Source organism: Salmo salar, chromosome ssa10 (genome assembly GCF_905237065.1).
Source record: "Salmo salar chromosome ssa10, Ssal_v3.1, whole genome shotgun sequence".
NCBI classification, from domain to species: Eukaryota; Metazoa; Chordata; class Actinopteri; order Salmoniformes; family Salmonidae; genus Salmo; species Salmo salar.
In genome coordinates this window covers 110,520,886-110,534,930 of record NC_059451.1, presented here as the reverse complement: position 1 = coordinate 110,534,930, position 14,045 = coordinate 110,520,886, and the positions used below count along the sequence as shown (strand labels likewise).

The window sequence follows — 14,045 nt, the reverse complement described above, 5'->3', positions numbered from 1 at the left end:
GATACAGGTGTGTATAGCCTTGAATGGCAAATGTATAATCCTTGAATATTTACCCAACAACTAAAGAAATACAAACAACTCAACAGAGGAAGTAGAATATTAGTTCAATACATCGGTTAAATTAGCAGGTGTAGATACTCTCAATTTGAAACCTGTGCTGTGGTGCAAATCAAATGAACATTTTAGCCACAGAGAGTGACGGAGGACAGGGTTTTTGTGCAGTCTTCTGCTGTTGTTTATTTTCATTTGTGGAAAACATCTGAATAGCCTAATGACCTCAAGTTAAAGTAAACAAATATCTCTCATAATGTTTCCACTTCTAAAATGCCCAATTCATCTGAAACTTGATTGGCCAGATAATAGCCTAATCTGTGGAGATTTTTTTTCTCCAAAAGGTTGTGTGAAATCATCCCATATTGAAATATTGCCCCATTATCATGTTGTATTTGGGACAGACCTCCTGCTCGTTGCTTGGAGTAGCCTACGACATAAAAATAGAAATGTTCACATTTCTCAAGCTTTCCTCAAACTGCACCCTGGGGCTTCAAGTAATTATTTCCCCACTCAGTGGTCCATTAAGATAAAACAACACTGGTGACTTTGTGTGATCTTGTATTGGGGCTTTGTGTGATTGTATCATTATCTAAACTCTGAAACAGGGATACTTAATCTTTGCTGATAAACTGGATATGATTATGAACAACTGAAAACATTGGTTCTTTTATACTTTTGATTCGTTTTTGAATGTTTGAATGGGAGTTGAAGACTGCTCTCCCTTACTCACTTTTATACCCATTCTTTTACAAAATCATATTGGATAAAACAGAAATAAAACATTCAACAAAAGGAGAACACACTGATGACAACCAATCAGTGAGTGTTTTGTTTTCTGGGGAGTTGCAGCTCACCACAGGAAGCAGGAAATAGAAATACTCTCACAGAGCTGCAGTAGTACTAGAATTAGCAAAGCCTTTTGTAATAAAACGACGGAGGAGGAAATGGTATTTTATGAGTCAATACACACTTTAAAAGCAGGAAGCAGGCAAGCACTCCAAAGCATTCATCACTGCTGTACAGACCCTCACCGTGGGCAGAGTGATGGAAGTCAGTAAGCAGCTACATCTGAAGCTCCTCCACTAATTAATTTATACTGAGCAAAAACAATTACTGAGTTACAGTTCATATAAGGAAATCAGTCAATTAAAATACACTAAATTCATTGGGCCCTAATCTATGAATTTTACATTTCTGGGCAGGGGCGCAGCCCACTGAGGAGCCAGGCCCAGCCAATCAGAATTAGTTTTTCCCCACAAAAGGGCTTTATTACAGACAGAAATACTGCTCAGCCCCCCCACCATCCCCCTCAGACGATTTCACAAGCGAAGAAGCCAGATGTGGAGGTCCTGGGCTGGCGTGGTTACACGTGGTCTGCGGTTGTGAGGCCGGTTGGACGTCCTGCCAAATTCTCTAAAACAACTTTGAAGGCGGCTTACGGTAGAGAAATTAACATTCAATTCCCCGGCAACAGCTCTGGTGGACATTCCTGTACTCAGCATGCCAATTGCACGCTCCCTCAAAACTTGAGACGTCTGTGGCATTGTGTCGTGTGACAAAACTGCACATTTTAGAGTGGCCTTTGATTGTCACCAGTGCAAGGTGCACCTGTGTAATGATCATGCTGTTTAATCAACTTCTTGATATGCCACACCTGTCAGGTGGATGGATTATATTGGCAAGGGATGTAAACACATTTCTGCACAGAATTTGAGATAATAAGCTTTTTGTGCATATGGAACATTTCGGCGATATTTTTTTCCAGCTCATAAAACATGGGACCAAGACTTTATACATGTTGCGTTTATATTTTTGTTTTCGTATACATACCGGTAGTACCATATTCATCATCAAACATGATTACACCCTCTCTTCAAAGTAAAATATCACTTCCTACAATAACACTACCGGTCAAAAGTTTTAGAACACCTACTCATTCAAGGGTTTTTCTTTGTTTTTACTATTTTCTACATTGTATAATAATAGTGAAGACATCAAAACTATGAAATAACACATATGGAATCATGTAGTAACCAAAAATGTGTTAAACAAATCTAAATATATTTTATATTTGAGATTCTTCAAAGTAGCCACCCTATGCCTTGATGACAGCGTTGCACATTCTTGGCATTCTCTCAACCAGCTTCGTGAGGTAGTCACCTGGAATGCATTTCAATTAACAGGTGTGCCTTCTTAAAAGTGAATTTGTGGAATCTCAAATATAAAATATATTTTGATTTGTTTAACACTTTTTTGGTTACTACATGATTCCACATGTGTTATTTCATAGTTTTGATGTCTTCACTATTATTCTGCAATGTAGAAAATAGTAAAAATAAAGAAAAACCCTTGAATGAGTAGGTGTTCTAAAACTTTTTGCCAGTAGTGTATACACAGGATACACCTAATGAAAGGCAATTATGAGCGAGGACTACAGTATGTAAGATGTGAATGTGAATATATCAAATGTATGGTGGTTATATCCATAGGATACAATAAATTGCATTCTATTTAGGTCTATCATGGTTATATCTGTAAGTGATGACACTAGATTAGCTAACACCCTTTAGAACTGTATAAAAATAATGGCTTTAGTTCCAGCTGACAATCAAGTGTCACCTCACATGTAGGCCTACAGTCCATCACAGGAGGCTAAATCTGCTTTTTGTTCACTGGCCCAAGCGCTTCACAGCAGGGGGGGGCAACTGTTACAGCAGCAACAACAACAAACTAAACACAAATCTATGTGCATGCACCCTGACATTAGTGATGAACATTTTGAGTTGATTCCTAGTTAATTACCAACTCTATTTACACACCCTAACCTCTTCCTGGATCCTCTGATCCCAGTGCTTCTTCATGGCTGCTGTCAACGTGAGCGAAAGCGCTGAGCACCGAGCGGGCGTGGCTAGCTTAGCTAGCTCTCAAAGTGGGGACTCAGAGAATTCCCTTATCCCGCTTCCAGCAGCGTATGTGGCATTCAAAAGCAGCGAGCGGTGCTATGCTACGCAGCTGCCTGCCATCAAAGGCCCTGCTATGATTACACATTCCGTAATGAATCATTTACCTTTTCCTAATGACCCGTTAAGCTGGTTCATTTAAACGTTGTCTTCCTCCTCCTAGTGCGGTGATTATAGCAGGTAGCCAAGGTGAGAGAGGTAGATTAGAGGGAATTACCAGCAGCTCAGGAGAGGTTGTCAATCCCCTAGACCGACCGTTGGAGCCAGTGTTGTTGAAGCATCACTCTCATTAACGTTGAACCCAACCCACCATGTTGGTCAAATGAAATGTCACCTCAGCACATTCAGACATCTGATTAAGACTTGGAAAACCATACTGACACCAAGAGACAAACAAACTCTGTGTTGAATGGTTCTTCCATTCATCTGCCAGACATCCTGAGTTCTGTGTGGTCATCTTAGACAAGAAGTTTGTTTTCCTGAGGGAACATCATAGTGTTCTTAGTAGTCAACAACTTCACCACAATCTGAGATGGCCTTGTACTTGCCAGTTATACCACAATCTGTTAGAGACTCTCACAGAGTGGCTACTATTACCACAAAAGCACTTTAAGTAAACCAGCCATTCACAATGTTCCTTAGAGAATCAAAGCACCTTTTGGGGGAAGTATTTTTGGTTGCAAGAATGGCCCTCTATCCATTAATGTTTTTCTGCACAGAGAGCGATGTATAAACATTGGTCTGAGGTAGAAGCTTTATAAATGCACTGATCTCTGTGACTCGCGTTTTCAGCGCGCTCGGTTTGCAGGGCTTTTAGGGCGCTGGGATCCTCTCTGGAACAGGCTCCCATGCTGAGTGCACTTGATGGATGGCATTTTGGCTTAGAGGAGCGGAGTGCTTGAAACTAAATAATTCCTCACAGCCGTACAGCACATCACTTCCCATTCTGGTGGTAAGTGGGTAGCCTATGTGAGTGAGTGCATCACACTATATAACCTGTTACATAGGTTCAGACATATTCCGCTCACTAAGGCTTCAGTAACCGAGGAAACCAGAGAGCCTACCACAGGTCCTCTAGTACTGCTGAAGGTAGGGCACACCGGAGAGTTGACTCCAGCTTGGCTTCATTACTGGAGGTTCTTAGCACACTACAATAACCATTGGCTGGTACTGTGATGTGCTTTCTGTTCATCATTTCTACATCCTCTGTCTCCCTCTCGCTCTCTCTATTTCACTCTCTTACCCCCCACCCCATCCCCCCACTCCCCAAAATCTGCCAAATCAGGAAAGATCACAGCCAAGAAACACAGGCCGCTATTTTGTAATGAAGCATTTAGCACAAATTGGGTATTTAAATTATTTGAATTGTAAATTAGCAAAAAACAGGAATGGTTGAAAGCTCTTTGGGACTGAGTTGTTCTTTAGCCGCACCGCGGGACCCACTAGAAAGATCATTTTGGAGCAGCATCCTTATCAACAACTTTGATATGGTGACAGAACAGAGTGATGCAAACAATACATGTGTAGCTACTCAAACACTAAAAATGAGATGCTGGCTCAGTCAGTGCCGCTTCACCAGTGTCAATTTCACAAAACTTGAATAAGTAAACTTACAAGCTCAATACTGCAATATGATACAATTAAGCTAAGAGCGATGCATCATGTGAACATTAGAGAGACAAATGCAACTGCTGTTATCACCAAAATGGGCCTGGAAAGAGACTCATGAAAAAAAATGTTTCCTTTCCAAAAATACACCAACAGAATCTCCCCAGCAGGGCCTATTTGAAGGTGAATATTAAGTATTGGCTGAAGATAATAGCATCACTAAAGACTAAAGGCTTAATGCATTTGGGTGATCCACACTACTTAACGCCTGCCGTCTCTCCGACCGTCCCCCCGATCGTCCCTCCGACCGTCCGTCTGCATGCTTCTAAAAAAAAGACCATTTGGAGGAAGTGACAACTTCAACAGCTCTCCTCACAGAGGCAGAGCCCGCTGTGCTGTGAATCTGTAATAACCAGATGGCTCATATAGGAAAAACAACAAATTATCCTCGAATCAATCAGTCAATCAGGAAGAGTCTCGGCCTGCAGACTGCAGATGCTGGGCATCAGCTAATCCTACAGCTATCTTGGAGCTGCCACCACCCCACTAAGGTTTCTACGTTTTTGTTAACAATCTGATTTAAAGTAGCCTGCACCACAACACATATAACCTTATATAATAAGCCTTTTGCGTGCTGCTACTGTAGAACTCTGCTAATGGTGGTCCATCTTTTCAATTCATGTAAGAGTGGATGCACAATGCACCCAGCAGTAGCCTCCAGCAGAGTGCATCCAGCCATCTTCCATTACGGAATGGACATCACATTTCTTTATATGTGGCTTTCTACACAACATCCTCTCTTTTGTCAAAAGATATACAGTCATGACCTAAATTATTGGCACCCTTGATAAGATTGAGCAAGAAAGACTGTATAAAATAAATAATAGAAATACTGAGATACTATCACGACTTCCGCCGAAGTCGATGCCTCTCCTTGTTCAGGCGACGTTCGGCGGGCGGCGTCGCCAGTCTTCTTGCCATCATCGATCTACTTTTCATTTTCCATTTGTTTTGTCTTGTCTTCCCACACACCTGGTTTCAATTCCATCATTACATGTTGTGTATTTAACCCTCTGTTCCCCCAATGTCTTTGTTCGGAATTGTTTGTTGTAAGTGCTTGTGCACGTATTCTAGTGTGTGACGGGTTTTGTTACCCATTGTTTGTTTGTTATATTTTACGGTGGTTTTTATTTATTCTGTTACGTTACAGCCTTATTCTAAAGTGGATCAAATAAAAAAATGTTCCTCATCAATCTACACATAATACCCAATAATGGGGCTCTCGCGTGGCGCACCGGTCTAAGGCACTGCATCTCAGTGCTAGAGGCATCGCTACAGACCCTGGTTCGATTTCAGGCTCTATCACAACCAGCCATGTTTGGGAGTCCCATAGCCTCAGCGTCGTCCAGGTTAGGGTTTGGCAGTTTGCCTTTGCTATGAGACTTGAAATTGAGCTCAGATGCATTGATGATCCTTGAGATGTTTCTACAACTTGATTGGAGTCCACCTGTGGAAAATTAAATTTCGTAATTATTTGATTGATTTAACCTTTATTTAACTAGGCAAGTCAGTTAAGAACAAATTCTTATTTACAATGACAGCCTACCAAAAGGCAAAAGGCCTCCTGCCAGAACGGGGGCTGGGATAAAAAAAAAAAGAATATATATATATATATATATATATATATATATATATATAGGACAAAACACACATCACAACAAGAGAAACACCACAACACTATATAAAGAGAGACCTAAGAAAACAATATAGCATGGCAGTAACACATGACACCACAGCATGATAGTGGCACAACATGTGTCACATCCTGACCAGTAAAAGGGGTTATTTGTTATTGTAGTTTGGTCAGCGCGTGTTTGTTTTGTGTGTTTCGGTGTTTTTGGTTTATGTCCTATGTTATCTATTTCTATGTGTTTATCTAGTTTTCTATTTCTATGTTGGGGTTTTGGCAATGACCTCCAATTTGAATCAGCTGGTTGTCGTTGTCTCTAATTGGAGGCCATATTTAGTTGGGTTTGTTTTCTCTTGTGTTTTGTGGGTGGTTGTTTCTAGTACTGTGCACCTTACTGGACTGTTTTCGTCGCTTGTTTTGTTTAAGTGTTTTTCCTTTAATAAAATAAGAAGATGAGCACTTTACCCGCTGCGTTTTGGTCCACTCCTTACGACGCCTATGACAACATGACAACAACATGGTATCAACATAACATGGCAGCAGCACAACGTGTTAGCAGCACAAAACATGGTACAAACATTATTGGGCACAGACAACAGCAGAAAGGGCAAGAAAAATTGATTGATTGGACATGATTTGGAAAGGCACACACCAGTCTATATAAGGTCCCACAGTTGACACTGCATTTCAGAGCAAAAACCAAGCCATGAGGTCGAAGGAATTGTCCGTAGAGCTCTGAGACAGGAGGCACAGATCTGGGGAAGGGTAACAAAACATTTCTGCAGCATTGAAGGTCCCCAAGAATACAGTGGCCTCCATTATTCTTGAATGGAAGAAGTTTGGAACCACCAAGATTCTTCCTAGAGCTGGCCGCCCGGCCAAACTGAGCAATCGGGAGAGAAGGGCCTTGGTCAGGAAGGTGACCAAGAACCTGATGGTCACTCTGGTAGAGCTGCAGAGTTCCTCGGTGGTGATGGGAGAACCTTCCAGAAGGACAAGCCTGCGGCTATGGAACACTGACCTGTTCACCGGACGTGCTTGTTGCACCCTCGACAACTACTATGATTATTATTATTTGACCATGCTGGTCATTTATGAACATTTTAACATCTTGACCATGTTCTGTTATGATATCCACCCTGCACAGCCAGAAGAGGACTGGCCACCCCTCATAGCCTGGTTCCTCTCTAGGTTTCTTCCTAGGTTTTTGGCCTTTCTAGGGAGTTTTTCCTAGGGAGTTTTTCCTAGCCACCGTGCTTCTTTCACATGCTTTGCTTGCTGTTTGGGGTTTTAGGCTGGGTTTCTGTACAGCACTTTGCGATATCAGCTGATGTACGAAGGGCTATATAAATTTGATTTGATTTGATTTGATTTGACAACCATCTCTGCAGCACTCGACCAATCAGGCGTTTATGGTAGAGTGGCCAGACGGAAGCCACTCCTCAGTAGAAGGCACATGACAGCCCTCTTGGAGTTTGCCAAAAGGCACTGTCATGACTGGCATGTTTGGGTCAGGTTAACGTGGACCACACTCCTACAAGAGACATCTCTCACACCCGCCAGAGGGGGAGAGATTGAGAGGTATGGAGGTGGGGAGTTTTATGACACCTCACGCCCATTGTAAATCTTAAGGCAGCAGGCAAAATCCCTTTATCCTCTCACTGTGGAGGAACGGAATGTATGATGTGCCTATGGAGAACCTACCTCAGAACAGTAACGTGCAATAAATGGACTTTGGGACAATATGTTTCGTCAGCCAAAATGGTAGTAATGATGATAGATGGAATATGAAATGAATGTTGTTTTTGTTATGTTATTAAAAGTTAAATGACGACATTATAACGAAAACATTGTAACTTGAAGAGTTTTCATAATATTTCCCTGATGTTTGCATACTGTACCATGTGTGGAAAATGTCCAGATCAAAGAAAATGTTTTTGTAAAGATGAAATGTGACATTAGTTGTCTAAATTGGATCTGTGTAAAATCCAGACCTTGCCTCGTAACTAGTTACGCCCAGAGAACTTGCCCTAAAGGTGTAAACGCCCATTTCTGACCCGAGGGGAAAAACATTTGAGTTAAGAATTAACATTGACCAGGTGATCACGAGCTGTAGCCAAGGTCCGATTAGTTGTAACCCCAAAACGCAACACGAGGTTGAAGAAGACAAAGGGACCTTTTAACAATCTATGTTACGGATGAGTAGTTGTGTCTAAGAGGGTGAATTCAAGCAGGACCACCCGGTTATTCTCTCCAAGGAATCGTGTGTCTACACTGCTTTCATTCCCACGCTGGAACCACCTATATGGCTGTTTAACCTGTTAGGGCTAGGGGGCAGTATTGACACGGCTGGATAAAAAACGTACCCTGGTTACTACTCCTGCCCAGTAACTAGAATATGCATATAATTATTGGCTTTGGATAGAAAACACCCTAAAGTTTCTAAAACTGTTTGAATGGTGTCTGTGAGTATAACAGAACTCCTATGGCAGGCCAAAACCTGAGAAGATTTCAAGCAGGAAGTGGCCTGTCTGAGAAGTAGTGTTTCATCTTGGCTCTTTTTATTGAAGACTCAGGATCTGTGCAATAACGTGACACTTCCTACGTCTTCCATAGGGTCTCAGAGCCCGGGAAAAAGTTGAACGATATCGAGGCAGGCTCTGGCTGAAACACTTTATCGCTTTTGGCAAGTGGCCACTCAGAGTACTATGGGCTTAGGCGCGTGCCCGCTTCGACCGAATGATTTATTTTCCTTTGTCTGTTTATCTAAACGCAGATTCCCGGTTGGAATATTATCGCTTTTTTATGAGAAAAATGTCATGAAAATTTATTTTAAACAGCGGTTGACATGCTTCGAAGTACGGTAATGGAATATTTAGAATTCTTTTGTCACGAATTGCGCCATGCTCGTCACCCTTAGTTACCCTTTAGGATAGTGTCTAGAACGCACGAACAAAACGCCGCTGTTTGGATATAACGATGGATTATTTTGGACCAAACCAACATTTGTTATTGAAGTAGAAGTCCTGGGAGTGCATTCTGACGAAGACAACAAAGGGAATAACATTTTTCTTATAATAAATCTGACTTTGATGAGTGCTAAACCTGCTGGGTGTCTAAATAGCTAGCCCTGTGATGCCGGGCTATCTACTGAGAATATTGCAAAATGTGCTTTCACCGAAAAGCTATTTTAAAATCGGACATATCGAGTGCATAGAGGAGTTCTGTATCTATAATTCTTAAAATAATTGTTATGCTTTTTGTGAACGTTTATCGTGAGTAATTTAGTAAATTCACCGGCAGTGTTCGGTGGGAATGCTAGTCACATGCTAATGTAAAAAGCTGTTTTTTGATATAAATATGAACTTGATTGAACAAAACATGCATGTATTGTATAACATAATGTCCTAGGGTTGTCATCTGATGAAGATCATCAAAGGTTAGTGCTACATTTAGCTGTGGTTTGGGTTTATGTGACATTATATGCTAGCTTGAAAAATGGGTGTCTGATTATTTCTGGCTGGGTACTCTGCTGACATAATCTAATGTTTTGCTTTCGTTGTAAAGCCTTTTTGAAATCGGACAGTGTGGTTAGATTAACGAGAGTCTTATCTTTAAAATGGTGTAAAATAGTCATATTTTTGAAAAATTGAAATAATATCATATCTAAGGTATTTGAATAACGCGCCACAGGATTCAACTGGCTGTTGAGTAGGTGGGACGCAAGCGGAACTCCATGCTTCACGGTGGGAACCACACATACAGAGATCATTTGTTCACCTACTCTGCGTCTCACAAAGACACGGCGGTGGAACCAAATATCTCCAATTTGGACTCATTGAACCAAAGGACAAATTTCCACCGGTATCCTCTGCAGCAGAGGTAACTCTGGGTCTTCCTTTCCTGTAGAAGTCTTCATGAGAGCCAGTTTCCTCATAGCGCTTGATGGGTTTTGCGACTGCACTTGAAGAAACTTTAAAAGTTCCTTTAAATTTTCTGTGTTGACTGAATGTCTTAAAGTAATGATGGGCTTTCATTTCTCTTTGCTTATTTGAGCTGTTCTTGCCATAATATGAACTTGGTCTTTTACCAAATAGGGCTATCTTCTGTATACCCACCCCTACCTTGTCACAACACAACTGATTGGCTCAAATGCATTAAGAAGGAAAGAAATTCCACAAATTAACTTTTAACAAGGCACACCTGTTATTTGAAATATATTCCAGGTGACTACCTCATGAAGCTGGTTGAGAGAATGCCAAAAGTGTGCAAAGCTGAAATCAAGGCAAAGGGTGGCTACTTTGAAGAATCTCAAATATAAAATATATTTTGATTTGTTTAACATGTTTTTGGTTACTACATGATTCCATACGTGTTATTTCATAGTTTTGATGTTGTCACCATTATTCTACAATGTAGAAAATAGTTAAAATAAAGAAAAACCCTGGAATGAGTAGGTGTGTCCAAACTTTGACTGGTACTGTATGTTCAGTAACAGAGGTAGTACAGCCATTCACCATAGGCCAGAATGTATTGTTTAAAAAATCCACAATCTGCAACAATTGAATTCCTGCCCTGCCATTTGTAGACGGCATGTACTCAAACACCACAGAGTCTTTTATATAATTTGACAAAGAGAAACATAAAACCACATTAATAGGATTAATTATTCTATACGTGATTTAAAAATCACATGGCAACAACATGTGTACTCTGAATGTTTTATTTGCATCTGACATTTTATTGTTCTAATTAGCCCAGCATTCTCTTCATTATATGGTCCCTGAAGATTTTTCTCTGAATCTTACACATTTTGAAATTATGTCTATGCTATACTAAGAATTGTAACGGTTGTCGTCGGGAATGGAGGACCAAAACGCAGCAGGAATGTGGATGGTCATCTTGTATTTATTTTTAACTAAAGAGAACACCAAAATAACAAACGAAGAAAGCACGAACAACAAAACAGTCTTGTCAGGTACACTCAGCAAAACAAGAAACAATCTCCCACAAACACTTAACCAAACACATACCCATATATAGGACTCTCAATCAGAGGCCACTAGAAAACACCTGCCTCCAATTGAGAGTCCAACCCCAATAAACTAAACATAGAAATACAAAAAACTAGAGACCACAGAAATACAAACCTAGAACATAACCCCAAAAACCCGGAAATAATAAATCAAACACCCTTCTACATAAAACACCACCCCGAACCACATAAACAAAATACCCTCTGCCACGTCCTGACCAAACTACAATAACAAATAACCTTTATACTGGTCAGGACGTGACAGTACCCCCCCTAAAGGTGCAGACCCCGCCTGCACCTCATAAATAAAAATAAATAAAAAACAACAACAAAAAATCCCCCTAAACTAAAGGGAGGGAAGGGAGGGTGGCTGCCGTCACCGACGGCACTTGTGCTACACCCCCTCCCTCCCCAACCCACCTATACAGGAGGTGGTTCTGGCTCCGGCCTACTGTCCTCCAGAATGCAGACAGACTTGCTCAGTTTCGGGCCGTAGGCAGACTCCCATCGTTCCGGATCGTAGGCAGACCTCTTCCGTTCCACACTGTAGGCAGACTCATTTGATCCACAGTTAATCCTATTTAGTTCCGGATCGTCAACAGACTTACTTAGTTCCGGGTTGCTGATAGACTCCCTTGGTTCCGGGTCATAGGCAGACTCACCCGGTTCCGGGTCGCAGGCAGACTCCCTCGGTTCCGGGTCGCAGGCAGACTCCCTCGGTTCCAGGTCGCAGGCAGACTCCCTCGGTTCCGGGTCACAGGCAGACTCCCTCGGTTCCGGGTCACAGGAAGTCTCCCTCGGTTCCGGACTAGACACTGGTGCCGGATACTCTGGACTGCACACTGGTGCCGGATACCCTGGACTGCACACTGGTGCCGGATACCCTGGACTGCACACTGGTGCCGGATACCCTGGACTGCACACTGGTGCCGGATACCCTGGACTGCACACTGCTGCCGGATACCCTGGACTGCACACTGCTGCCGGATACCCTGGACTGCACACTGCTGCCGGATACCCTGGACTGCACACTGCTGCCGGATACCCTGGACTGCACACTGCTGCCGGATACCCTGGACTGCACACTGCTGCCGGATACCCTGGACTGCACACTACTGCCGGATACCCTGGACTGCACACTGTTGCCGGATACCCTGGACTGCACACTGTTGCCGGATACCCTGGACTGCACACTGTTGCCGGATACCCTGGACTGCACACTGTTGCCGGATACTCTGGACTGCACACTGTTGCCGGATACTCTGGACTGCACACTGTTGCCGGATACTCTGGACTGCATACTGTTGCCGGATACTCTGGACTGCACACTATTGCCGAACTCTCGAGGCTGGGCTGACGCACTGGAAGCCTGATGCGTGGTACTGGTACTGGATGTGCCAGTCTGGGGACACGCACCTCAGGGCTAGTGCGGGGAGCGGGAACAGGCCGAGTCGGACTGGGTTGACGCACTGGAAGCCTGATGCGTGGTGCTGGTACTGGAGGTATCAGCCTGGGAACACGCACCTCAGGGCTAGTGCGGGGAGCGGGAACAGGCCGAGTCGGACTGGGTTGACGCACTGGAAGCCTGATGCGTGGTGCTGGTACTGGAGGTAACAGCCTGGGAACACACACCTCAGGGCTAGTGCGGGGAGTGGGAACAGGATGAGTCGGACTGGGCTGACGCACTGGAAGCCTGATGCGTGGTGCTGGTACTGGAGGTATCAGCATGGGAACACGCACCTCAGGGCTAGTGCGGGGAGCGGGAACAGGACGAGTCGGACTGGGTTGACACACTGGAAGCCTGATGCATGGTGCTGGTACTGGAGCTATCAACCTGGGAACACGCACCTCAGGGCTAGTGCGGGGAGCGGGAACAGGCCGAGTCAGACAGGGCTGACGCACTGGACCATAGAGGCGTACTGGCGGTCTCGAGCGCAGAACTGGCATCGCTCTTACTGGCTGGATGCCCACTTCCCCCTGGCAAATGCGGGGCGCTGGTATTGCGCGTACCGGCCTAAAAATACTTGGCCTCGCCACAGTACCCATTACCCCGAAGCACGGGACCTGTCCAGTCACTGGTTGCCCAGAAAAGGTACGGGGATTTGGACTGGGGCTCAATCCTTGCCCATCCAAATTACCCGTGTGCCCCCCCCAATTTTTTTTTATTGGGGCTGCCTCTCGGGCTTAAACGCCAGTCGTGTTCCCCTGTAGCGTTCCCTGTCTTCGCTCCACTTCCTCCATGGACCTTCTCCGGCCATAATCTCCTCCCACGTCCACTTCTCACAATCGTCCCTCCGTTGCTCCTTCCTCCGCTGCTTGGTCCTTATTTGGTGGGAGATTCTGTCACGGTTGTCGTCGGGAATAGAGGACCAAAACGCAGCAGGAATGTGGATGCTCATCTTGTATTTATTTTTAACTAAATAGAACACCAAAATAACAAACGAAGAAAGCACGAACAACAAAACAGTCTTGTCATGCACACTCAGCAAAACAAGAAACAATCTCCCACAAACACATACCCATATATAGGACTCTCAATCAGAGGCAACTAGAAAACACCTGCCTCCAATTGAGAGTCCAACCCCAATAAACTAGACATAGAAATACAAAAGACTAGAGACCACATAGAAATACAAACCTAGAACATAACCCCAAAAACCCGGAAATAATAAATCAAACACCCTACTACATAAAACAC

The 14,045-nt window shown here is 43.5% G+C and overlaps 1 protein-coding gene across 1 annotated transcript in view; it reads right to left on the bottom strand.

The window, feature by feature from the left end:
- LOC106561580 (mitochondrial inner membrane protease subunit 2) overlaps nucleotides 1-14,045 on the bottom strand; it is a 259,205-nt gene that overhangs the window by 86,248 nt on the left and 158,912 nt on the right.